At 36.9% G+C, this 24,849-nt stretch overlaps 1 protein-coding gene across 2 annotated transcripts in view; it reads left to right on the forward strand.

Annotated features, from left to right (window-relative positions):
• HMG20A (high mobility group 20A) overlaps positions 1–24,849 on the forward strand; it is a 90,565-nt gene that overhangs the window by 6,087 nt on the left and 59,629 nt on the right. Inside the window, exon 1 of one of the 2 annotated variants that reach the window (XM_087824080.1) lies at positions 6,809–6,904. The exons of the other annotated variant lie outside the window; for it this stretch is intronic. The gene's annotated coding sequence lies outside the window, so the exon portion shown is untranslated. Of the gene's footprint in view, positions 1–6,808; positions 6,905–24,849 lie in introns of those variants that run through there. 2 annotated transcript variants of the gene reach the window in all.

Raw genomic sequence — 24,849 nt, forward strand, 5'->3', positions numbered from 1 at the left:
GAAACAATAGACTTGGATATCAAGACAAGCTTAACTTACATTTCTACTCCAAGGTATATAAACCCAGAGAAGTGGAAATATATTCACACAAAACTTTTTACATGAATGTTTATAGCAGAATTATTCATAGGAGCCAAAAAATAGAAACAAACCCAAATGTCCATCAATTGAATGAATAAACAAAATGCATTATGGCCATACAATGAAATATTATTCAGCAAGAAAAAGCAAAGAAGTAGTAATACCTGCTATAACATGGGTGAACCTTGGAAATATTACACTAAAGTGAAATAAGCCAGACACAAAAGGCCACATACTGCATGATTTCATTTATATGAGATGTTTAGAATACTATATCCTTGACCTAATAAAAAAAGATCTGAAGCTTCCTTCAAGATCCTAAGATATCCTTCTTCTTTGGTCTAAACATTCACCTCCTAGAGACAAAATGTATTAGTGGTTGCCGGGGGCTGAGGAGTGACTGCTAATGGGTATGAAGTTTCTTTTAGGAGTGACGAAAATGTTCTGGCATTAGTGGTATCCAGATGGTTGCACAACCTGGATACTAAAATACCTTGTATAGCAATGTACTAAAATGAAAACAAAAAACGATGACTAGTGCCCTGGCCAGTGTGGCTCAGCACTTAGACTGTCTTCCCCTGCACCAAAGGGCCTCAAGTTCAATTCCCAGTCAAGGCACGTACCTGGGTTGCAGGTTTGCTCTCCGCCCCTAGTCGGAGCACATGCAGGAGGCAACTAGTCAATGTATCTCTCTCACATCGTTGTTTCTCTCTCTCTCCCCCACTCTCTGAAAAGCAATGAAAAAAAATATCCTCAGGTGAGTATTGAAAAAAAAAAAAGACATACGCTAAGAAGAGGTGAAATTTGTGGTAATGTGAATTAGATTTCAAAAAATGGTGTGGGGATATTTAAACTTGAAATTTTTGGATGAGGCTAGAAGAAGGAAGCAAGATACATGAAAACAAGGAGATGGTAATTCTTCCTCAGATCCTAGAGGGAATATAAGTGGCTATGTACAGGGCTAGAGGTATGCTGAGGATCAGGTGAGGATGGATGTGAAGGTTTCTGGCTATCTTGTCTCAAGCAGGCAGTGAGATGAATGTTTAGACCAGAAGGATGTTGATAAAGGAGGACATTTTAGGATTTTGAAGGAAGCCTCAGATTTATTTATTTTTTATTACATCAAGGATATAGTATGTGGTCAGATTAGTTTCTGTGTAATAGTCAGCTGAGTTCAGAGGGTTACAGTATCATAAGGTAAGGGAGTCATAGCAGTTAACAGTTTAGTTACTAAAGAAGATGGGAGAACATAGACTAGACAAAGTTTGATTCTAAAACTAACCTGATGAAAATAGGTAAATCTTAAAGGAAAGGAATCACAGGCAATGATTTGAAGAAGTTAGTACAAATAAAGGTATTCATTTGAAGAAATACTTGAGTACCTTTTGTGTGCCAGGCACCATTAAATAAAACTATAGCTATTTTCCTCATTTGAATTGTTTCTTAGGATAAGGTGTTATGAGCAGGATATTGGTTCAAAGAGTATGGGAATTGTATAGTTCTCTGTACAATAACACTGTTATTTTCCTAAAAAGTTGTACTAATGTTTGATGCCACCAGCAATATATAAGTGTGTTTTCACCACAATTTGACCAACAAATTTTTTGGCTAATTGAAATTATTCTTCAGTTTCATTATTGCTTTTAATATGTTTCTATACCATAGAGTTGGCATCTGTTGGAGCATGAAGGAATTCAGAGCCTTTATAGTTGGTCCCATCTGGAAGGATATGTATTTTTAAGGACCCTGGGAATCAAACTAGCCTCTAATTTGAATCAACTCAAAAACTACTTTTATTCAGAGGTGCTCTCCTTATTTTGTAAATGATATTCACAGTCCAAACATTTAGCCATAATTCCAATTCCCATTTGGCTAACTTAATTCTAGTAATTTGGTGGTGTAGGTATTAACTAATTTCATTTTGCATATGAGAAAACTGAGTTTTAGAGAGGTTAAGTCACTTGCCCAAAGTCACTTAACTAGTACGTGATAGAGACAGGATTTGAATGCCTCTCAGGCCATTGATCATTGCCATACTCCATGATCCCTCAGTATCACTGCTAAAATTTACTAGGGCTAGTGGAAACTGGAAGAGAAATCTGAAATGAAACTTGAACAATCAGGCACTTATTTACCTGTGTACATAATGAACCAGTCAGCAGAGAAGATGTTTTTATTTTTTTATTGGGGAAGCTGTAGCACAGAAAGAGGAAGGTCTGTCTTTAAGCCCACATTCTTTTTTCCCTGATGAGCAGGGAAATATTGCTCCAAAATCTATGATGGGAGCAAAGTAGGAAGAGAAAGGTAGTGGTAGGAAAACAATTGCTTTTGAGTATATACAGTGAGATTTATTTGATAGCAGAAGGAGCAGACAGATGGCCCAAAGTAACTTTTAAAATAGTAATTTCAAATCTATCATGATAACAAGGTTTAATAAGATATTAAAAGTATACTAGGCATTAGAAAAAAGACAATTTTTTTCATTTTTATTCAAGTATAGTGTACTCATTAAACAAATTTAAGATCATGAATTTTTAAAACAAGATGCCATGCTCCAATGTTGGCTTTTAGTTAGATAAAATATAATCCCAATATGTAGATGAGCAATTAAGGCCCAAAATTACACATCAAGTAAGTGACACAGTGGGTGTTAGAACATAGGCCTGCCTTCAGCTCTAAGCTAAAAGAAGCCAACCCATTTATACAGCTTGGTCCCTCCTATGAACATACAGGTCTAGGAGATGCAGACACAAAAGGTAAATACATGGTGATAAAGGTTTATCTCTATAGACACCCAGCCTGAAAAGTTAACAGTTGTGGCATTGAACCCATCAAGACTGCACCTGCACAGCAAGATTGCACACCGTGGTCGGGATTGAGCCTCATAGCCCACTGGCCTCAGGGTTGATCCCAACCATGAAAGGGCCATCAGCAGTCAAGACCCAATTACAACAGGGGGATCCAAACAGTCCACACAACAAATATTGCTAAAGCACCTAGCTCAGGAAATGAAGAAGACTGCACCACTCGTCCAAACAACAAAAGATCACCCCACCAAGACTGGGAGTTATAGCAGTCCTTTCAAAAAAAATAGAAACAAATATAAAGAACCAAAATGAGGAGACAAATAAACAGGCCCCAAATGAAAGAACAGGAAGAAACTCTAGAAAAAGAGCTAAATGAAAGGAGGCAAGCAATTTATCAGATAGCGATTTCAGGCTATTTATTATAAATATGCTCAAGGAAATTAGTGAGAGCAACAATACCAAGAAGGATATAGAAACCATGAAAAATAGGTGAAAATGAAGAATGCCATATCTGAAAAACAATACAGTGGAAGGAATTACCAGTCAGCTGAATGAAACAGAGAATCAAGTCAATGAAATAGAAGACAAAATAAAAAATAAATCAGAACAGAAAAAAAGAAAAAAAATTAAACAACAGGATAGTTTAAGGGAACTTTGGGATAACATGAAGTGTAATACCATACACATTATAGGGAATCCAGAAGGAGAAGAAAGTACATGGGATAGAGAACCTGTTTGAAGAAATAATGACAGAAAAGTTCCCTAGCCTGATAAAGGAAAATACCATACAAGTTCAAAAGCATAGAGGGTCACACCAAGACACATGATAATTAAAATGGCCAAGATCAGATACAAAGAGGGACTCTTAAAGGCAGCAACAGAGAAGCAGACAGTTACCTACAATCGAGTTCCCATAAGGCTGTCACCTGATCTCTCAACAGAAACACTTCAAGCCAGAAAGGATTGACATGAAGTATTCAAAGTAATGAAAAACAAGAACCTGTAACCAAGACTGCTTATCCAGCATTGGCTACCATTTAAAATCAAAGGCAAAATAAAGACCTGAACAGAATGGCTTCACAGTTGAATTTTCCTAAACATTGGAAGAACTGACACCTGTCCTCCTCAAGCTATTCCAAAAACTTCAAGAGGAGGGAAGACTTACAAGCTCGTTTTACAAGACCAACACTATTCTAATTACCAAAAACATAAAGATACAACAAAGATAGGAAATTATAAGCCAGTATCCCTGATGAAATTAGATTCTGAAATTTTCAAAATATTAGAAATCTGGATCCAGCAATACTTTAAAAAAACCATACACAATGATCAAGTAGGACTTATTCCACGGAAGCAAAGCTGGTTTAATATGTGCAAATCAACAAATGTGATATATCACATAAACATTATGAAAGATAAAAATCACATGATCATATGAATGGACACAAAAGCATTTGATAAAACACAGCACCCATTTATGATAAACACTCTCAGCAAAGTGGGACTAGAAGGATCATACCACAACATAACAAAGGCCTTATATGAAAAACCTACAGCCAACATCATACTCAATGGGCATAAACTAAAAGTGTTTCCCTTAAGATCAGGAACAAGACAGGGATGTCAGCTATCACCACACTTACTCAACTAAGTACTGGAAATTCTAGCCATAGCAGTCAGACAAGAAGAAATAGAAGGCATCCAGATTGGAAAGGAAGAAGTAAGACTCATTATTCGCAGATGACATGACATTGTATATAGAAAACCCTAAACACCCCACCAAAAAGCTACTAGATCTAATAAATGAATTGAGCAAAGTTGCAGGATACAAAATCAACACCCAGAAATGATTGACATTTTCATATACCAATAGTGAACTATCAGAAAGAGAAACTAAGAAAACCCCATTTACTGTTTCAAAAATAAATAAGTTAACTAGGAATACATTTAACCAAGGAAATAAAAGACCTATACTCAAAGAACTGTATGACTTTGAAGAAAAAATTTAAGGAAAGTAGAAATAAGCAGAAGCATATACAGTGTTCATGGACTGGAAGAATTAATATCATTAAAATGTCCATATTATCTAAAGCAATCTGTAGATTCAAGGCAATGCCTATTAAAATATCAGTGGCACCCGGCCGGGTGTGGCTCAGCAGTTGAGCATCGACCTAGGATCCAGGAGATCGGGGTTCGATTCCTGCTCATGGCACATGCCCGGGTTGCAGGCTAGGCAGCCGATCAATGACTCTCTCATCATTGATGTTTCTTTCTCTCTCTCTCTCCCTCCCTCCCTCCCTCCCTCTCCCCCTCCTTTCCTCTCTCTGAAATCAATAAAGATATGTTTAAATATATATATATCAGTGGCATATTTCACAGAACTAGAAAAAACATTCTAAAAATTTATATAGAACCAAGATGTCCCCAAATAACCACAGCAATCTTGAAAAAGAACAAAGTTAGATCACAATACTGAGAATCAAACTATACTACAAAGCCATTGTAATCAAAACAGCCTGGTACTGACCTAAGAACAGACATATAAACCAATGGAACAGAGCAGAGAACCCAGAAATCAAACCACACCTCTATGGCCAATTAATATTTGCCAAAGGATGCAAGAGCATACAATGGAATAAAGACGATCTCTTCAATAAATGGTGGTGGGAAAATTGGAAAGGCATATGCATAAAAAATACACTAGACCACCAACCTACACCATGCACAAGACAACTCAAAATGGATAAAAGACTTAAAGGTATGTCACGAACCCCTAAAAATACTAGGAAAAACATAGGCAATAAAATCTCACGTGTCTTTCTCAGCAGTGTTTTTGCCCATATGTCTCTGAGGGCAAGGGATATAGGAATAGATCAACACTTGGGACTACATCAGGCTAAAAAGTTTCTGGAAAAGAAACCAACAAAATGAAAAGAGAACCCACTGTATAGGACAACATACTCACCAATAAGGGATTAATTTCTAAAATATATAAAGAACTCATACAACTCAACACCAGGAAGACAAACAATCTAATTAAAAATGGTACAATGGCCTGAATAGACATTTCTCCAATGAGGACATACAGATGACCAATAGACATGAAAAAATGCTCAAAGTCATCAGAGAGATGCAAATTAAAACTACAATGAGGTATCACCTCATACCTGTCAGAATGGCTACTATCCATAATTCAAGAAACAGCAACTGCTGGGGAGGATGTGGAGAAAAGGGAACCCTAGTGCACTGTTAGTGGGAATGCAGACTGGTGCAGCCACTGTGGAAAACAGTATGGTGTTTCCTCAAAAAATTAAAAATGAAACTGCCTTTTCACCCAGCGATCCCATTTCTGGGAATATGTCCAAAGAATCCCAAAACACCAATCAGAAAGAATATATGCATCCTTATGTTTGTAGCAGCATTATTTACAATAGCCAAGATCTGGAAACAGCCCAAGTGCCCACCAGCAGATGAGTGGGTAAAAAGGCTATGGTACATTTACATAATGGAATACTATGCAGGTGTAAAAAAGGAAGAAAGGAACTTTTACCCATTAGCATGGATGGATCTAAGTGAAATAAGCCAGTCAGAGAAAGACAAATACCATATGATCTCTAATATGTGGAATCTCATGAACAGTATGAACTGACAAACTTACAAAATGAAACCAGAAGCATGGATACATGGAACAGACTGGCTGGTGGCTGAGGGGAGGTAGTGGGGGGTGACTGGATAAGGAAGGTGAATGGATTTAGGTAAAGAACATTTATGCATACCCCATGGGCACAGACAGTAGTTTGGTGGAGGCCAAGGGAGGAGGACCTTCCCTTTTCCTGATTTTTTTTTTTTGGAATAATTTGAGGAGGATAGGTGTTCATTCTGTTTTTATTTTTTTATTGATTTTAGAGAGGTAGGATGGGAGAAGGAGAGGGAGGGACGAACATCAATGTGAGAGAGACGCATCGATCAGTTCTCTCCTGCACACTCCCTGACTGGAGATGGAACCTGCAACCTAGGTATGTGCTGTGCCAGGAATTGAACCCATGATCTGCCACTGCATGGGAGAACACTCCAACCAACTGAGCCACACAAGCCAGGGCTAGGTGTTAATTCTTTTTTGACTGTTTGGTAAAGTTCACCTGTGAAGCCATCAGGTCCTGTACTTTTGTTTGTTGTGAGTTTTTTTTACTAATTTGATTTCATTAATGGTTATCAGTGTGTTAAAATTTTATTTCGTCTTGACTCAGTGTTGGAAGATTGTGTGTGTCTAGGAATATATCCATTTCTTCAAGACTGTGTAATTTGTTGGCGTATAATTGTTCATAGTATTTTCTTATAATTCTTGTAATTATAAATTCTTATAAATTCTATGGTATCAGTTGTCACTTTTTTTTCATTTCTGATTTTATTTGGGTCCTCTTTTTTTTTTTCTTGAGTTTGGTTAAAGTTTTATCAATTTTTTTTATCTTTCCAAAGACCCAGCTCTTGATTAAGAGAATCAGATCAATCAGCCTACTGGCAGAGGTGGACCTCACAGTGCTTTGAGTCTTTGCCTGATCTGTTTCTGGACCTGAACCTTGGAAAAGCACACTTTGGTGTGCATCTTGGTCCTGTCTAAACAATCTCAGCCCCAGCAAAGGGGACCTGAAGCTGTGGGTTGTTGATAGCTCCAAACAGGGCACTCAAGGCCAGTTATTGGCCTGTCCCAGATACCTTCCAAAAAGATTGAGAGTCCTAGCATATCTACCTAATACACAGAAACAGACCCAAATAGGCAACCAAAATGAAGAAACACAAAAGCCCCAAATGCAAGAACAAGAGTATTGTCCAGATGAAGAGCTAAGTAAAATGGAGATCAGCAGTCTATCAGATATAGAGTTCAGAATACTGATTGTAAGGATGCTCAGCAGCATGAGAAAAGACATAGAAACTATGAAAAGTGGCCAGTTAGAAATGAAGAATGACATAGCAGAAATAAAGAATACATTGGAAGGAATGAACAGCAGATTAGAGGAAGCTGAGGATCAGATCAGCGAATTAGAAGACAGGGTAGAAAAAAATCACTCAATCAGATATCCAAAAAGAAAAAATTAAAAAATAAGAGGATAGTCTAAGGGAGCTGTGGGACAACATGAAATGTAACAATACTCACATCATAGGTGTGTCAGAGGAGGCTGAAACTAAGCAAGGGTTAGAGAACCTGTTTGAAGAATTAATGGCAGAAAACTTCTCTAACCTGGTCAAGGAAAAAGTCACACAAGTTCAGGAGGCACAGAAAGTCCCAAGCAAGAAGAATCAAAAGAGGCCCACACCCAGCTACATCATTATTAAAATGCCAAAAATGCAAGACAAAGAGAGAATCTTAAAGGCAGCAAGAGAAAAGCAATCTGTTACCTACAAAGGAGCTCCCATAGGGCTGTCAGCTGACTTCTCATCAAAAACTCTACAGGCCAGAAGAGAGTGGCATGAATTATTCAAGGTAATACAAAACAAGGATCTGAAACCAGGACTACCCTATGCAGCAAGGCTGTCCTTCAGAATAGATGGTGAAATAGCGAGCTTCCCAGACAAAAAGAAGCTAAAGGAGTTTATCACTACCAAACCAGCATGTTAAAGGGAATGCTATAATTTGACGAGATCAGGCGCGTTCAGGGTGGTATGGCCGTAGACAAGTGCCATAATTTGAAGTAGAAATAGAGAGAGAGAGAAACTTAGGCATAAAGAATTAAAATGGCAATAGATAAGTATCTGTCAATAATAACCTTAAATGGAGATGGGTTAAATGCTCAAAGAACCAGCGCTTGCCCAGCAGGCGTGTCTCAGTGGTTCATCATTGACCTATGATCCAGGAGATCATGGTTCTATTCCCGGCCAGTGCACATGCCTGGGTTGCAGGCTTGATACCCTGCAGGGGTCATGCAGGAGGCAGCCAATCAATGACTCTCTCTCGTCATTGATGTTTCTCTCTCCCTTGCCCTTCCTCTCTGAAATTAATAAAAACATATTAAAAAAAGAACCAGCTCTTGGTTTCTTTGAACTTTTGTATTGTTTTGTTACACTCTATTTTATTTATTTCTGCTCTGATCTTTTTTATTTCCTTTCTTCTGCTTGCTTTGGTTTTGTTATTTCTTTTCTAGTACCCTTAGGTATAAGATTAGATTGTTTGTTAGAGATCTTTCTTGTTTCTTGAGGTAGGCCTGTATTGCTATGGCTTTCCCTCTTAGAACTGCTTTTTTCTGTGTCCCATAGATTTGGGGTTGTTGTTTTTTCATTTTCTCAAAATATCTTTTCATTCTTTCTCTGGTCTTATTGTTAACCCATCCACATTTAGTAGCATGGTATTTAGCCTTCATGTGTTTATGTTTTATTCTTGTAATTAATGTCTAGTTTCATTCTTTTGTGATCAAAGAAGATGCTTGATATGATTTCAATCTTCTTAAATTTATTGAGACTTGTTGTTTGGTCTGACCTGTGTTCTTACCATGGGAAATGTTACTTGTGTTCTTAAAAAGAATGTATATTCTCCTACTTTGGGGTGAAATGCTCTAAAAATATCAATTAAAATCATGTTGTCTAGTGTGTCATTTAAAGCTGCTGTTTCTTGTTAATTTTCTGTCTGGATGATCTGTCCATTGATGTCATGGGTGGTATAGTCCCATACAGTTACTGTATTATTGTTGATCTCTCCCTTCTTACCGGCAAGACACTGAGATCTTTGTTCTTGTCTTCTTGAAGGAAAGATTTCAATCAAGAGACAAAGTGTAGAAAAATAAGCAAGAATTTATTGACAGCAGCAAAAACACACTTAGTACGGTGAAATGCGGAAGGGCATAGAAGAAGCAACAGGAGAGCCTAGGGTCACTGCTTTGGCTCACTGGGAAGTCAAAGAAAAGGGGGCCTTGGAGACAGGCTCAAGGGGTTAGCCTAGGATGAACTGCCCCTGCCCATTGTTCCCCTGGTTGCAGGTCTCATGGGGTCCCTTGGAGTTTAAGAGAGACATGGCTGTGGGGGGAGAAAAGGAGGGAGGAAATGGCATGGGCGTGCCCCTGGAGGGGAGAGCACACTGGGACCTTCATTTTCAGGTGTTTTAAAGGCTGGGCATTTAGTGGAGGTCTTAGGGAAGAGTCAATAGAATATTCATCAGCTTTATGTACCAAAATTAGATTTATTCTTTTTATTTGTCTGTTTTTGGGTGTGATTGGCAAATGTCACTAATTGGATTTTTGTTCTCTTTCTCCCTGAGTAGAGTGATTTAAGCTCTTTACCCTCAGGTTGGAGAGGAAAAGTGCAAACCATTTACTCTTAAGTGTCTTGGTTTAGGGAAGATAGAATTTAGTAGTATCTGCAAACTATTGTTTAACTATCTTAGTTTCCCTATTCCACTTGTACTGGAATTTTCCTAGCTTCTTACTATCCTGTAACACCTTTATGTTCATCAATAAATGCTTTATAAATTTTGGTGGTCCTACTTTGGGTAATGTTTACCAGGGTTATATGCTCTTGTTGGATTGATCCCTGTATTATTATGTAGTGTTTTTCTTTGTCCCTTATTATAATTTTAAAGTCTGTTTTGTCTAAGCATTGCTACCCCAGCTTTTTTTCATTTCCATTTGCTTGAAATATCTTTTTCCATCCGTTTAGTTTCAGTTTGTGTATCTTTCTGTCTGAAATGGGTCTCCTGTAGACAGCATGTGAATGAGTCTTGTTTTCTTATCCATTCAGCCACCCCTGTGTCTTTTGATTTGAGCATTTAATCTGTTTACATTTAATGTGGTTATTGATAGGTATTTAGTTATTGTCATCTTATTCATATTTGTGGTTTTCCCCCCCCACTCTTTCTTAAAAAAGTCCCTTTTTAAAGCTTAGGATGAGTGTTTGTGAAGGCAGTGTGTCTGTGTGGGGGCTTTTTAAGAAGAACTCTGGACTCCAGCAGCCTTCCATCTCACTGTGGCACTACTGTACTCTTTTTCACAGCCAGAAGTTATACGAACTTACTTCTCTTCCCTGCGCTGGAACTGGGGAGCCAGGAGTGGGGCTGGGACCCCTCACCTACCTACCTCTGCAGCAGATATCCATTCTGATTCTCAACCACCATACATGGGTGTAGGACCAGCCTGTTTAGCATCTCCTCCTCTCATATTGGTTTCAACTTAGTTTATTGTTATTTTTTATTTAATATATTTTTATTGATTTTTTTTTTTTTTTTTTTAGAGAGAGAGGAAGGGATCGAGCCTGCAACTCATGTATGTGCCCTGATCGGGAATCGAACCGGTGACCTCTTGTTTCATGGGTCAGTGCTCAACTACTGAGCAACACCAGCCAGGGTCAACTTGGTTTCTTTATATTCTTAGTAATAGGACTGGTTAAGTGAAATGGTTTTTAAAGCTTCATCTGTTTATTGATATTTGCAAATTTATTAAACTTTCATAGCTGTTCTCAGGTAAATGAAATTTGGGGCTCCTGTGAGTTTATAATGTCTGCTGCTGGGTCTGAATAAATATGTTTCTGAATTTCATAAACTTCTGGTTGCTACTGCAGGCTTTTTCTTCGGGTTTTTAAAATGTAGATCACTGACTCTAGAACCAGTGAAAGAATAGGAGGAATTTTTAAATTCCTTCTATAGTACTATAGCAGTGTACAAACATGGTACATATGGTTATAAAGGGGGTGGGGAGATTTAAATACAGGGCACTCTGCCATATGTAGAAACAGTCTTCTCAAGCTAATTGCCAGTTACAGACTATATTAAATAAACGTAATGGAGTGGGGAACAAAAAAACATAATGGAATGATTTTATGTTTATTTCTAAAAAGGGGAAAGAACATTTTTATTTTGCCAGAAAGATAATATAAGCTGCTAGCCATTTATTTCCTACCAAAGCAAACTACTTTCAGATTCTAACTGCCAGATTTCTTCTCCTTCATATTTAATTAAAATCTTTCTCTAATAATACATGCTACTGAGGTTAGTGTATAGATTCATTTATTGCACCAAGAAAGACTTTGGTCAACTCTGTCTTTGTAGTCTTATCTTATTTGTTTAACAGCAGTATCATTGGTAGAGAGTAGAATAGATATATTGTTTATAATGTTTCCCTTCTGTGTCTTTGTCACCATTGGTAGTTTTATTTCTTTCTGCAGAGTTAATGTTTACTTAAGATAAGTAGTCTTTTTAAAAAAAATTTTTTTTTATTTTTAGAGAGAGAAAGAACACTTTTTCAAATAGAATAAGTGGATTTAAGTTCAGTAATGCATCACTTTGTGAACGTTTTAGAAAGCAGAGTATAGTATAATGAGTATGAGAGCATTTTTCCTACTAAGTACTTTAACTGTTAATTCAGTTGTAGGGTTTTTTTTTTCAAACTGTGCCTTCTTAGACAGTAGGGAAGGCATGTGTTTAACCTGGTGTGCTCAGCTCTTAGCAGGGCTTCATGTTTATTGTTTCAGTACTTAGTAAATATACATAATAAAAAATAAATTGTAGCTGCAGTTCTGAACTTACTTTGGTATGACCTGTAATAGCCTGCTCTATACTCTGCTCTCATTTTTTAACCAAATCACATCACCCCAAACTTACAACCTACAATAGTGCCGACATGTTTTGGGAGCCTGGAAGGAAGATTGAAATTTAACTGGCATCATGGGATCTTAGTTGGTTTAACAGCTTCTCCTTCCTTACCTGGTAATGCATGTATAATAATAATGGTATACTCTCTCAACAGGTTTTGGAGTTGATTGCAACTGAAATGTATTTCAGGAAAGAAAATAGATACTGTAATTAAAAGAGCTGTGGGAGAGACTAAAAATTACTATATATGATAACCTGTTAATTTGAAGACCTAAACCATGTATTTAAATATATTGTGAAAAATAATTTTCCTAGTTCAAAAATTAATAGTAAACTCCATCATAAGTAATTATGTATTTTGAGCACTAATCTTAGGATACTCATTTACTTTATCTCTTTTCTTAATAATTGTGTTTATTTTCTGGATATAAGGTATTACTATAGCTTATTGTTAATTTATTTACTTCAAAAGAAGAGAAGAGAAGGGCTTCATTTTTTTACTGAATAATTATCAGCTTTATGTAACATCTTATTAGCAAGCCAGCTGAATCAATCTTACTCCTAAATGGGTAAATTTAGAAGATATTTCGTATGAGAACATACAGGGTACCAAAGGTGTGAATTCAATGAAGAGAAAATTTAGTTGAGCTATTATATGTATTGTTTTTAATTTAAACTTTTTGTGTTCTGTGTCATTTAAACATGTCAAGATTCCTTTTCCTGATACCAAGACTGGTTTAAAGATCATCATTCACTATTATGGGACCAAGTTTGTTTTTGTGGGTTTTTTTAAAGAGGCATGGAGCAGATTCTCCCTGCCCACATCTTGATTTCATTTTATTTATTTACTTTTAATATATTTTTACTGATTTGAGAGAGAGAGAGAGCGAAGCATTGATGTGAGAGAGAAACATCGATTGGCTGCTTCCTGCATGCCTCCCCATTGGGGATGGAGCATGCAGCTCAGGCATGTGCCCTGACCAGAATCAAATATCACCCCAATCAACTGAACCACATGGGTCAGGGCATGGGACCAAGTTTTAATGTTTATTCTATGATAAAATAATGTATCCTTATTGTAAAACATTCAAACTTTAAACATTCAGAGCAAGCATAACTTTTATGCTTTCAAACAGAATTTTAAAAGTAAAAGTGAAAATCACCTGAAGACCATAGGTGGCCTCTTGAATGATTTTAAATGAGGAATGACATGCATAATTGGATTCATATTTTAGAATGATCATTGGCAGCTATGTGGAAACAGATTGGAGATAGGAAGGACAGACAGGTAGGAAGCTGTTAGAGTACTCAGGCCAAGAAAAATAAAAGCTTTAAATGAGACAGTAATAACAGGAAACAGAAGAGGGGACAGAATCAACTGGACTCGGTAAAGGATTAAATGTGATGGGAAAGGCATTGGGAATGCTGAAAGGATTCCCAAGTCTTTAGCTTTAGTGACAGTATAGTACCCTCAATTGACAGAAGATGGGAGATGAAACAGATTTTGATGGAAAAAATATGGATTCAGGTTTTTTGTTTTGTTTTTTGTGGTCTGCCCTCCCAAGGCATCTGGATGGATTCAGTTTTTTATGTGTTAAGTGTGAGTTGCCTATGACACATCATGGACTGTATCTTCTTCGCCATTTGAGATACAGGCTTGGAATTTAGAAGAGTTGGTTTTAGATGTTATAGGTATAAGTGATTGTTGAAACATTGGGACTGAGAGAAATTACTAGGAAAATATGCACAAAGAGAAGAGGGCCAAAGTTTGAAGGAGTGGCTAAAGAGGTGGGACTAAGGGGTATAGAGGAAATAGTGAAAGAGTTTGAAGAGAAGAGCCATTTACAGTATCAAATGCCAGTTAGCAACCAGATAGGTTGACGATTAAAAAGTGTCCACTGAAATTAGTAATTTAGAGATTCCTGGTATCTGAGACTAGTCAATAATGCAAGTTAGGTGTAGAAACCAGATGATCATGAGTTTCAGATTGAGTGGGTAGCAGCAGTTACCAGAATATCATCTTTCAAGTAGCGTAGTTATAAAGAAAAGTAAATGAATGGGCAGTTGCTGGAAGGGAAGATAGAAATTAATGGAGGATTTTATTGTTTTCTTTTTAGAAGCAGGGTGTATTTATATCTGAAGGTAAAAAGAATAATAGTCATTGTTACAAAAGAGGTTAAAATGATAGCAAGAGAAGCCAAGTACTTGAAGAAACTAGAAAGATATGTAGAGCTTGGTTTCATCCAAGGAGAAGACAGATACTTACAGAAGAAATTAAAGCACAAAGTGATGAGATTCCTGATAATAGAGTTTAAGCACCAAGTGTTAGGTGAATAAAAAGGGAGGGCCAGTAGCTTCAAAGGAGTTGAGAAAAGTTTGATGTCAAATGTTAAACTCAGTCAGATATCCTCCCACATTTAGTTTTCTGCTTAATATATCAATGTGTCGTTGTGCAGCATGCAGCAGGATTTGCCTGATTCAGTCTGATAGGTTACCTCACTGTCTTCAGGCATTTAATCCGGCCATGTTTCTATGCCAACTTCATAAAGCCATCATTTTCATGGCACCTTTTCTCCTGGAGAGCACAGTCATGCAAGAATTTCTCTCAGATTACAATAAAGCGTTATTAGTAGTAAATTTTCCTTCTCTTTTTTTATATTCTGCCTCAAAACTTCCCCAGAGTAATGAAATGAATACATTTTTGCATAATTCACATTACACATAATCTATCTGCAGATAATCTTAAGTATGTCTTGACTTGTTCTAGTCTGTGCAATAAAGGACAGAGCAGTAAGACTATGAGGTTGCAGCAGTAAAAGGACAGTCATCGATATGAAATGATACTATAGGCAAACTGTTAGTGTTTGGCATTTTAAACGGAAGACCTCAGAACATACATCATCTTGAGTGTGAGAAAAATATCATTCTGGTTTTACATTTATCTCTTAAATTTTCACTCTGTAGAGACATTGAATGCCTTAAAATACACAATTCCATGAATTTTTCAGTTGAGGTTAGGGAAATGGTTTTTTGTTTGTTCATAAAGTCTATTATGATTCATTGCTTTAGACATAACCAGTGCTTTCCATATATTCATCCTTATTACCACTGTGCAGGTCAAAATAATCACCATTGACTTGACTTTCTTTTTGTCTAAGAAATACGTGTCTCATCTTCCCAGTCTAAACATTTAATCGTAAGCATTCTTCAAATCCAAGTGATCTAGATATCTTTCATGAGACATTCGGATATTCTAATGTGTTAAGCATTGAGACATACCCCTTCCTGCTCACATAAAGCATACAGGTGTGGCCAACTACATACTGTAAATATTGACATACACTTAAAATTCATAATTTGAGTAAAAATCTACAAGCTGGTGATGTCAGGTTGAAGCATAACTTTAGAATACTTTGGTTGAAATAGAGAAGTTCAACATAGGTATAGAGAAAGGCAGATGAAAGAAATGTAGACTAATAAAAATACAGATTTCCAGAATTTTTGAAGATGAAAGGAAGCTCAGCAGTCATCAGACAAGTCTTGGTATAACTGAAGGGATATAATATTTAGAAGAAGGAGCATACTTGTTCTATATATTCCAAAAGAGTAGAATGAGAACCTAAGGATAGAAGCTCCTTGGGGATAGATTTAGGGTTCATTATAAAGAAACAGCTCGTAATGTCAGATATAGGAGTAGACATCCCCAAAAAGAGACATTCAGGTTGGGGGTCTGAGCCTTGGATGTGTAGATGGACGCAGTGTCCTTTGTGGGATCTTCCAATCCTGGAATTCTTATCTAAACCAGTGCTTCTTCCTTTAACATTTTTAAAACTGTGGCATATATAGTAAAGCATACAAATCTTAAATGGACAAGTCAATGAGTTTTTACATCTATATGTAAATATACATGTACATGTGAATTTTCCAGCACTTCAGGAAACTCCAGACAATACGCGCGCTCTCTCATTATAGATAACCACTATTCTGATTTCTGTCACCAAAGAGTTTTACCTTTACTTAAACATCACATAAATGGATTCACAGAACATTCACTTGTGGATCTGGCTTCTTTTGTTCATCATTATATTTTTGAAGTTCATGTTGCACGTAGCAGTTCAATCTATGTAGTATTTCACTGATTTCATTGTTGAAATATATCAGTGTATATATGGCACTGTTGATGGACTCATGGGTTGGTTCCATTTTGAGGATGTTATTAGTGATGGTGCTATGAACTTTCTTGTACATGTGTTTTGGTGGACGTCTGCACTCATTTCTCTTGGATATATTACTAGAAATGGAGTTGCTGGTTCATAGGATAGGTCTTTTGTAGCAGTTATTGCCAAACAATTTTCCAAAGTTATTATGCACATTTAAATTTCCATTAGCAACATAGGAAAATTTCATTTCCTCATCATCATTGCCAACACTATTATCAGTCATTTTTATTTTAGCCATTCTGGTAAATATGTTGTAGTATTTCTTTTTCTAAGGTTATTTATCATTTGGATAGTCTCTTTTATGAAGTGCTTGTTTTATTTTTAGCCCATTTTTTTAAAATGGGTTTTGTATCTTACTGATTTGTAGGTATGTTTTTTATATTCTGAATATGAGTCTTTAGGGGATATATGTATTACAAGTATAATTTCCCCATATATGGCTTACTTTTTCATTCTTTTAACATGGTCTTTGATGAACAGATGTTCTTAATTTTAGTAATTTCCAATCTCTCATTTTTCCCTTTTGTGGTTAGTGCTTTTTAATTCCTCTTCAAGATTTCCCCTAGCCCAAGGTCATGAAGACGTTTAGACTGCCCTGGCCAGCGTTGTTCAGTGGTTAGAGCATTGGTCCATGTACTGAAGTGTCATGGGTACAAATCCTGGTCAAGGGCACATACGTAGGTTGCAGATTGGATCTCAGGCCCTAGTCAGGGCATGTGCAGGAGGCAGCCAGTCAATGTGTCTCTCTCACATCGATGTGTTTCTCTCTCTTTCTCTCTCTCTTCCTCCTTCCCTCCTACTCTCTCTAAAGATCAATGGAAAAAATATCCTCAGGCGAGGATTAACAAAACAGAACCAAAAAATATATAATTAGACCAATAATTCTTAAATTGTGATACTAAATTAGATAATGTTAAACTTTCATTGGTTTATACACATTTTTTTAAGTTAATTAAATGGATAGTACTAATTTCACCCATAATTTTTAAACTTTCAGCATTAGCTGTAAATAAGTAGATAATCATGATGATACTAAATCTGAGATTTACTATTACATAGTAACAAAACCACTACAAAATCTTAGAGGCTTTTTTTCTCATTTATGTTACTTGTCCAAAGTATTTTTGGTCTTAGGCAACCACGCTGACAGACTTCATTGTAATATGTACTTTTATAATCACTGTAATGTGGGGAGGGGAGCATGTAAAATTGCATATGGACTCTTAAACTTTCTGCCTAGAAGTATCATTTGCCACTATGAGTGACTCTATGAGTTCCATGGGCCTTGCCTAGTTTCATAGGTCATGAGGAAGTATAATCTTACTGTGTTCTTGAAAAGAGAAGTAAAAATATTTGTGAATAGCTGTAATGAATATCACAGTTAACTTGGGTAAGTTACCTAACCTCTGTGTGGGTCTCATTGTTCACTGTAAAATAGAAGCTAATAATAATATCCACCTCATGGTAGTTGTGAAGATTAAATGGGATAACACACATAAAACTCTTAGAATAATGCCTAGTTCTTAGTAAACGCTCAATACATTTTTGTTACTATTACTGCTATCATTATTATTATTAGGCTCTTACGTGATAGATGCCACACTACCTGCTTTTCATGAATTAATTCTTCAAATAACTTCTAAAGTAGGTGCTATTACTATTCTCATTTACAGGTGAAAAAGCTTATCTTCAGAGATATTAACTAACTTTCCCAAGTTCCACAGCTGAAAAATGAAAGGTGGGATTTGAATCCAGGAAGTCTAATTTTAGAACCTTCAGTATTAACCATGACTCCCTTACAGATAGCAAATAAATATTAACAGAATTATTCTGAAATGCATACTGTGATAAGAGAACTCTGTGTATGTACATATATGTTCATGGTTATGGTTTTTTTATTGAATTTTTAAAATATTTCTATTTTCTGCTAGTTTCTAAAATTGTTTCTAGTGCATATAATTTAATTAAATGTACTATTTCGTGGTGTTCTGTCATGGTCTGACACTTAAACAAAGTTAGAGTTGATCTTGTCCTTCATTAACAGATGAAGAAACTTGGGCCAGAGTGGTTAGTGATGCCAGCAGACATAGCTAGCTAGTTGATGACAGCCTGAACTATGAATCAGACTTCCTGACTTCAGAGCACTTTCTACTACCTCATGTTACTTCCCTGTAGTTTATGTAGCACATAATCCTTCATCAAAAACTTGATGTACTGACCAGCCAGGCATGGCTCAGTGGTTGAGCATCAACCTAGGATCCAGGAGATCACGGTTTGATTCTCGGTCAGGGCACATACCCATGTTGCGGGCTCGATCCCCAGTTGGGGGTATGCAGGAGGCAGCCGATCAGTGACTCTCTCTCATGATTGACGTTTCTATCTCTCTTTCTCCCTCTCCCTTCCTTTCTCTGAAATCAGTCAAGATATATTTTTAAAAAACAAAAAAAACTTGATGTACTTTTCTTTTTCCCCAGAATTTTTAGTGAAGTTGTTGTAGAAAACTATAATTATGCTCTTTTCCTCACAGTTGTCCCATTGGTACATCTTGAAGTTACCAATTTTGTCTTTATATATTTTAATGTTACTTAATACCCAGAGTCAAATTAGATATTTAGAGAAACTTTGTAATAAGAATAAATATTTCCAGAGAAAGTACTTCTGTAGAAACCCATTATAATGATGAGGTTTTTTACATAAGCCAGATTTGAAGTCAAATTTCTGAAGGGAAAAAGATGACAGCGGAATTAAGAGACATCAAATATATTACATTTGAGGTATATCTCAATACATTTTAGCAAGAAGTAAAATGACAACTTATTTATAAAAAGCTTATTACTTTTCCTGACTTAAGAATGTACATTCATCGACCTCAAGTGTATTGTAATTTTCAGAATTAAACTTTTTAAGGAAATGCCTGCCAGGCTATATTAAACTCAGTCATGGTCTGTTTTTCCATAATTAAATGGGATTTTTGTATGATAATTGCAATGTATTGCCATGTAATTGAGTTAACCATACATACACATACATTTCTAGCCAATAATAAAAATTTCTTATTCTATGGCTACCACCAACAAATCAACAAACTACTCATGCTGGCGAGGATGTGGAGAAAGGGGAACCCTAGTACACTGCTGGTGGGAATGCAGACTGGTGCAACCACTATGGAAAACACTATGGAGATTCCTCAAAAAATTGAAAATGGAGCTGCCTTTGACCCAGTGATCCCACTTCTAGGAATATATCCTAAGAATCCTAAAAAATTATCAGAAGGAATATATGCACCCCTATGTTTATAGCAGCACAATTTACAATAGCTAAGATCTGGAAACAGCCCAAGTGCCCATCAGGAGATGAGTAGATAAAAAAGCTGTGGGACATATACACCGTGGACTACTACGCAGCTGTAAAGAAGAAGGATCTCGTACCCTTTGGGACAGTATGGATGGACCTGGAGAATATTATGCTAAGTGAAATAAGCCAGGCAGAGAAAGACAAACATCACATGATCTCATTTATATGTGGAATCTAAAGTACTTAATAAACTGATGAACAGAATAGATTCAATGACATGGAAGCATAGATCAGACTGATGAATGTCAGAGGGATGGAGGAGGGTGGGTGGGTGGAGGGGGAGAGAGTAACCAAAATATTTATATGCATATATGCACAACCCAAGAACATGGACAATGGTGGGGAGAGGGACTGGACAGGGGGATGGGCCAGGGTGGAATGGGTCATTGGGGAGAAAAAGGGACACCTGTAATATTTTAAACAAAAATAAAATTTAAAAAAAATTCTTATTCTATTGCTGTATAGTAAAGAAGGAATAGGAAATCACAACACTTATTTTTCTCTCAGTACCAAAATTTGTCATTTGTCAGGAAGATAGCAAATGAACTGTTATATGGTATTACACTCATAGGGAAATATATAATTGTTTTGAGAGTACATGGTACTTTCCCCTTGTCTCCTGTAGTTTCAAATGTTTATTTTTTGTGTTAAATGTTTTTTTATAAAATTGAATGCAGAATTTAAATGAATTTTTTAATATAAAACACAAAGTTTATAAACTGTGCCCTCATACAGTTTATAAACAGACCATGACTTTGAGTTTAATATAGCTTGGCAGCATTTCCTGCTAGATATGTTTACTCTTCTTTGCCCTGTAAAAATAATTCTCAATTGAGAGAGAAAAAATGAATATATCACTAGAAATTATCTCTAAGGCTTCTTTCAGCAATAAGATAGAAACTCCTCTAAGGCATACTTTCTGAAGAGGGGAGTAAGGAGAGTCTGGTCAAAGGGAATTTTTGCTGTGTATAGTTAAAATAAATTTTAAATAAAAGTATATTCATGTATTGCATGTGAAATTAAAATTCAAGTTTAAAAAGTCTATGATTCTTGATGATACGTTTTTCTTTCTTTAAAGTAATGTAGCCATATTGCTGAGGGTTTGGGAATTTAAGATTGGAAAGTAATTGCTCATAATTCCACCACCCTAATGTAATGACTTTGAGCATTATTGGTATGTATCCTTCTAATATTTTTCTTATATAACTGTTTTTTTTAATATAATCTGTATAATAGACTTTTTCATAAATATGTGAATGAAAATTTTGTAGCGTAATTAGCACAAAAGCTTTCACATTCTTTTATTGTTTGCAAAGCACATAAAGAGATAATTGATTCTCACAATATTTTTTTGAGTTAAATAAGGGAGATATAAGCACCATTTTACATATAAGGGTATTGAAAGCAAATAATCGTTCTAAATAGTACTATAGTAGATTTCTGTTCTCTACAGAAGTACTTGCTAACAGGCAAGTGAGTGCATTTAATGTAGAAAGAATAAAACAAACCATTCTGAAAAATTCTCATTCCCTGGGACCTAGTCCTGCCTTATTGAACCAAGTGAACCTTTGAACAGCAATCGGCAACTCTGGAAATAAAGGTTTAACACCAAGAGTCTTGAGGTGACTTAGTCTGGTTATTCCTCTCAAAGTTACTGCTAACATGGTTTTAAACTTGTTTTTGTTTCACCTTAACAAAGGAAACAAAATCAGCAGCTTATATTACCAGGAAGGAAGATAACATCTAAGCACTTGATGGAAATTGCCTTAGTGTAGGGTAAAAGCCTAGAGGTTCTGTGTAGGAAGGGCCAACCTTATCATATTGGGTAGGGTATTTAAAGGAAAAATGTTCCTAGGAAACTGGTCTTCTAGAGCTTTAAATAGCATTCATATTTGCCAAATTTGAAATCTGCGAATTGCTTTATTTTCTGAAGTCTTGAGCATCGTCAGCTTTAGGATTCAAAACAAAAATATAGCAAAATAATTCTGAATTTTATATTTGTTACAGAACAGAAGGTGTTCATCCACCCTATGCTAGCAGAGCCAAACACTAAACACTAAAAATTGCAGTGGAGGAAGATTGGCTATTTCATTATGAATAACACCATCCAGGAGAATGGGAAGCTAATGCTCAAAAATCTGAACTCCTGATGGTGTGTAGATTACAGATTAGGTAGGGCAAAATCACAAGACACCGGGGCTTGGAGGTTCTGGGTCATGCTGGGAGCTGGTTGGTCAGAGGTGAGGTAAGGGTAATAAATCGTTTCTTCAGGTCTTAAGGACAGTTCTGAGGTCTTCTGCTCTCCCTCTGTTTGGTGTTTTGGGAAAGTAGACAGGGAGTCGTTCTACCTTAGGGCTTAGGAACTGAAACATAACTTGGGTCAAAATATTATCTTTTGCCCAGCCGGGCGTGGCTCAGCGGTTGAGCGTCGACCTAGGATCCAGGCGATCGGGGTTCGATTCCCGGTCAGGGCACATGCCCTGGTTGTGGGCTCAATCAATGACTCTCTCATCATTGATGTTCCTATCTCTCTCTCTCTCCCTCTCCTTTCCTCTCTCTGAAATCAATAAAGATATATATTATCTTTAGCCTGCTAGATGTCCGGACCCTATGACCATTCAGGTCATGGCTACTGCCTTCTGCTGTCTTAAGGGTTACTGATTATTCAGAGAAAGGCCCAGTCTCTTAAGAGTTTGAGAGGTAGAGGGAGTGTTACAGGCACCTCACATACACCAGAAAGAGGTATTATCGGACAGCTCCCAATTCAGAGGGAGAAAGAAGGCTGTCCTTACCTCAGTTCTTGTTATGCTCATATAAGTGAATTTACACAAGCGACCTTGATTGCATTGAGATAAAGCCAGTTTATTACAAAATCAAAGCATGCATATTTATTAAAGAAGCAAGGCAAGCAAATCTATACATCTGGCTTATGAATCACAGATGGGCTCTCAGCTAATTTGAAGAATGAGTTGGGTAGGAGTTCGAGGCATTATATACCCTCCTGTCTAAAGGTTTTTAAATCCCTGGGCTGCATATCTTCATTTTCAAGGTCCCTTTTTACTTTGTTGTGGCCTTTCCAAAATTCATGAGAAGCACCTGACAATTTTATCTTGCCAAGCTTAAAACTGCTGGCTCTTCCGTTTAGGGAGTAAAAAAATAAAACTGCCTCTCTTTTTTTCCTTTCCCCTTCCCCGAAATGGCTGATTTCTTTGTTTAATGGGTAAGAAAGACTCCCTCCTTCTCCCCTCCTGTCCAGCATTCTCTTTTTAGGGAGGCTTTTTAACCATTTGCTCTCTAGTGTCCTTGGTTTGGGGGAAATAATGGCTTGTTATTTACAAGCCAGCTGCAAATAGCCCACACTGTTTGGCCTTGTTTTAACTTTCTTGTCTCAATTTCCTTATTCCTCTTGCCCTGGAATTTTCCTAGCTTTTCACTGCCCTGTAAGAGTAGAGATAGAGGGAGAAGGGGGGGGGGGGGGGGAAGGAGAGGGAGAAGGAGGACTTCTAGAGGTAGGATTTAAAACTAAATTTAATCAAAGTCATAAGGGCCCTCGGTTTCACATTTTCTCTCTTCCGTGGTTTTATGAACCCTGAGAAAGAGATACCCACTAAAAAGGGCTCCTGGGACCTCCCATGCAAACTGCACTACAGGGAAGAGCCTACACTGAACTACTTGCCTCTGCACTGAACTGCCTGCCTGCACTGTGTTTCTGCCTTCTGAACCAGCCCTTATAAAGGAGTTCCTGGAATCCTATTTCAACTGAAGCTTTCCCCACTCAATCAGAGCTGCATATATCCCCATTCCAGAGAATGGCAGTTTTGCACCTTATTTTATACATTACAATCAAAGGAGGAGGCGTAAGAGGGTTCCTTGAAATCCATTGGTGATAGATTAGGGAGGCAGGAGAAAGCAAAATGGGAAAACCTCTGGAATGGAATAAAAAGTAAAATGGACGGACATACTTTTTTACATAGGTGAGGACTGGCTAGTTAACAGTCAACAATTAACATGATAACAATAACAATGAGGAGATTTGTGGTCTATGCTCTGGTACAGTGGTTGTGGTTTGAGGGGTCCTGAGGGTTCTGGAAAAAAGGAAATTACTTTGTTATTCCAAAGGAATTTTATCAGGTATGTTATCCTAGATGCAAAAAGACAGGCAGGCTCAGTTAAGGTGAAGATTGACCTTTGTTAGGGAAAAATATTGATCTAGGACATGACTACTTGCTATGAACTACTTTTAGTTAAAAAGTTTTCATTTCAGACCATCCAGTGTGGTTTACTTTCTGCCTCTGAGTTTGTAAGGCCTCCATACAGACCTCCCCTGAGCTTGTCAGGTTTATTATGTGGCCCCCTTTTTTTGTCCACAACACTATAATTTTTATAATTGACCTCTGATTTTCCTTCTCAAAACACATAATCTTGCCCAGGCTGGTGTGGCTCAGTTGGTTGAGCATCGTCCTGTGCACTGAAAGGTCGCCAGTTCCTATCCATTGGCAAAGATTGCCAGTGCCCAGATTATGGGTTTGTCCTGGGGTGCGTATGTGAAGCCCACATTGATGTTTTCTCTCCCTCTCTTAAAAAAAAAAAAAAATCAATAAAACATTTAAAAAAAAATTTTTTTAACGTATACTCTGATAATAGTCATCTGCTTTAAAAGGTAAAAGGTTTGGAAGTTATTGCCTCTAACAGAAAGGAACATTCTTTCCATCACTTCTTTGCAGTTGTTTTGTAAGTTTAAGCTGATAAAAGCAATATAAAATGTAAGAGAATAGAGGAGCAATGTTACTTGAAACAGTAAGGACCCTTGCCCTAGAGT

The sequence above is a fragment of the Miniopterus natalensis genome, chromosome 1, assembly GCF_054644295.1.
Source record: "Miniopterus natalensis isolate mMinNat1 chromosome 1, mMinNat1.hap1, whole genome shotgun sequence".
Taxonomy (NCBI): domain Eukaryota; kingdom Metazoa; phylum Chordata; class Mammalia; order Chiroptera; family Miniopteridae; genus Miniopterus; species Miniopterus natalensis.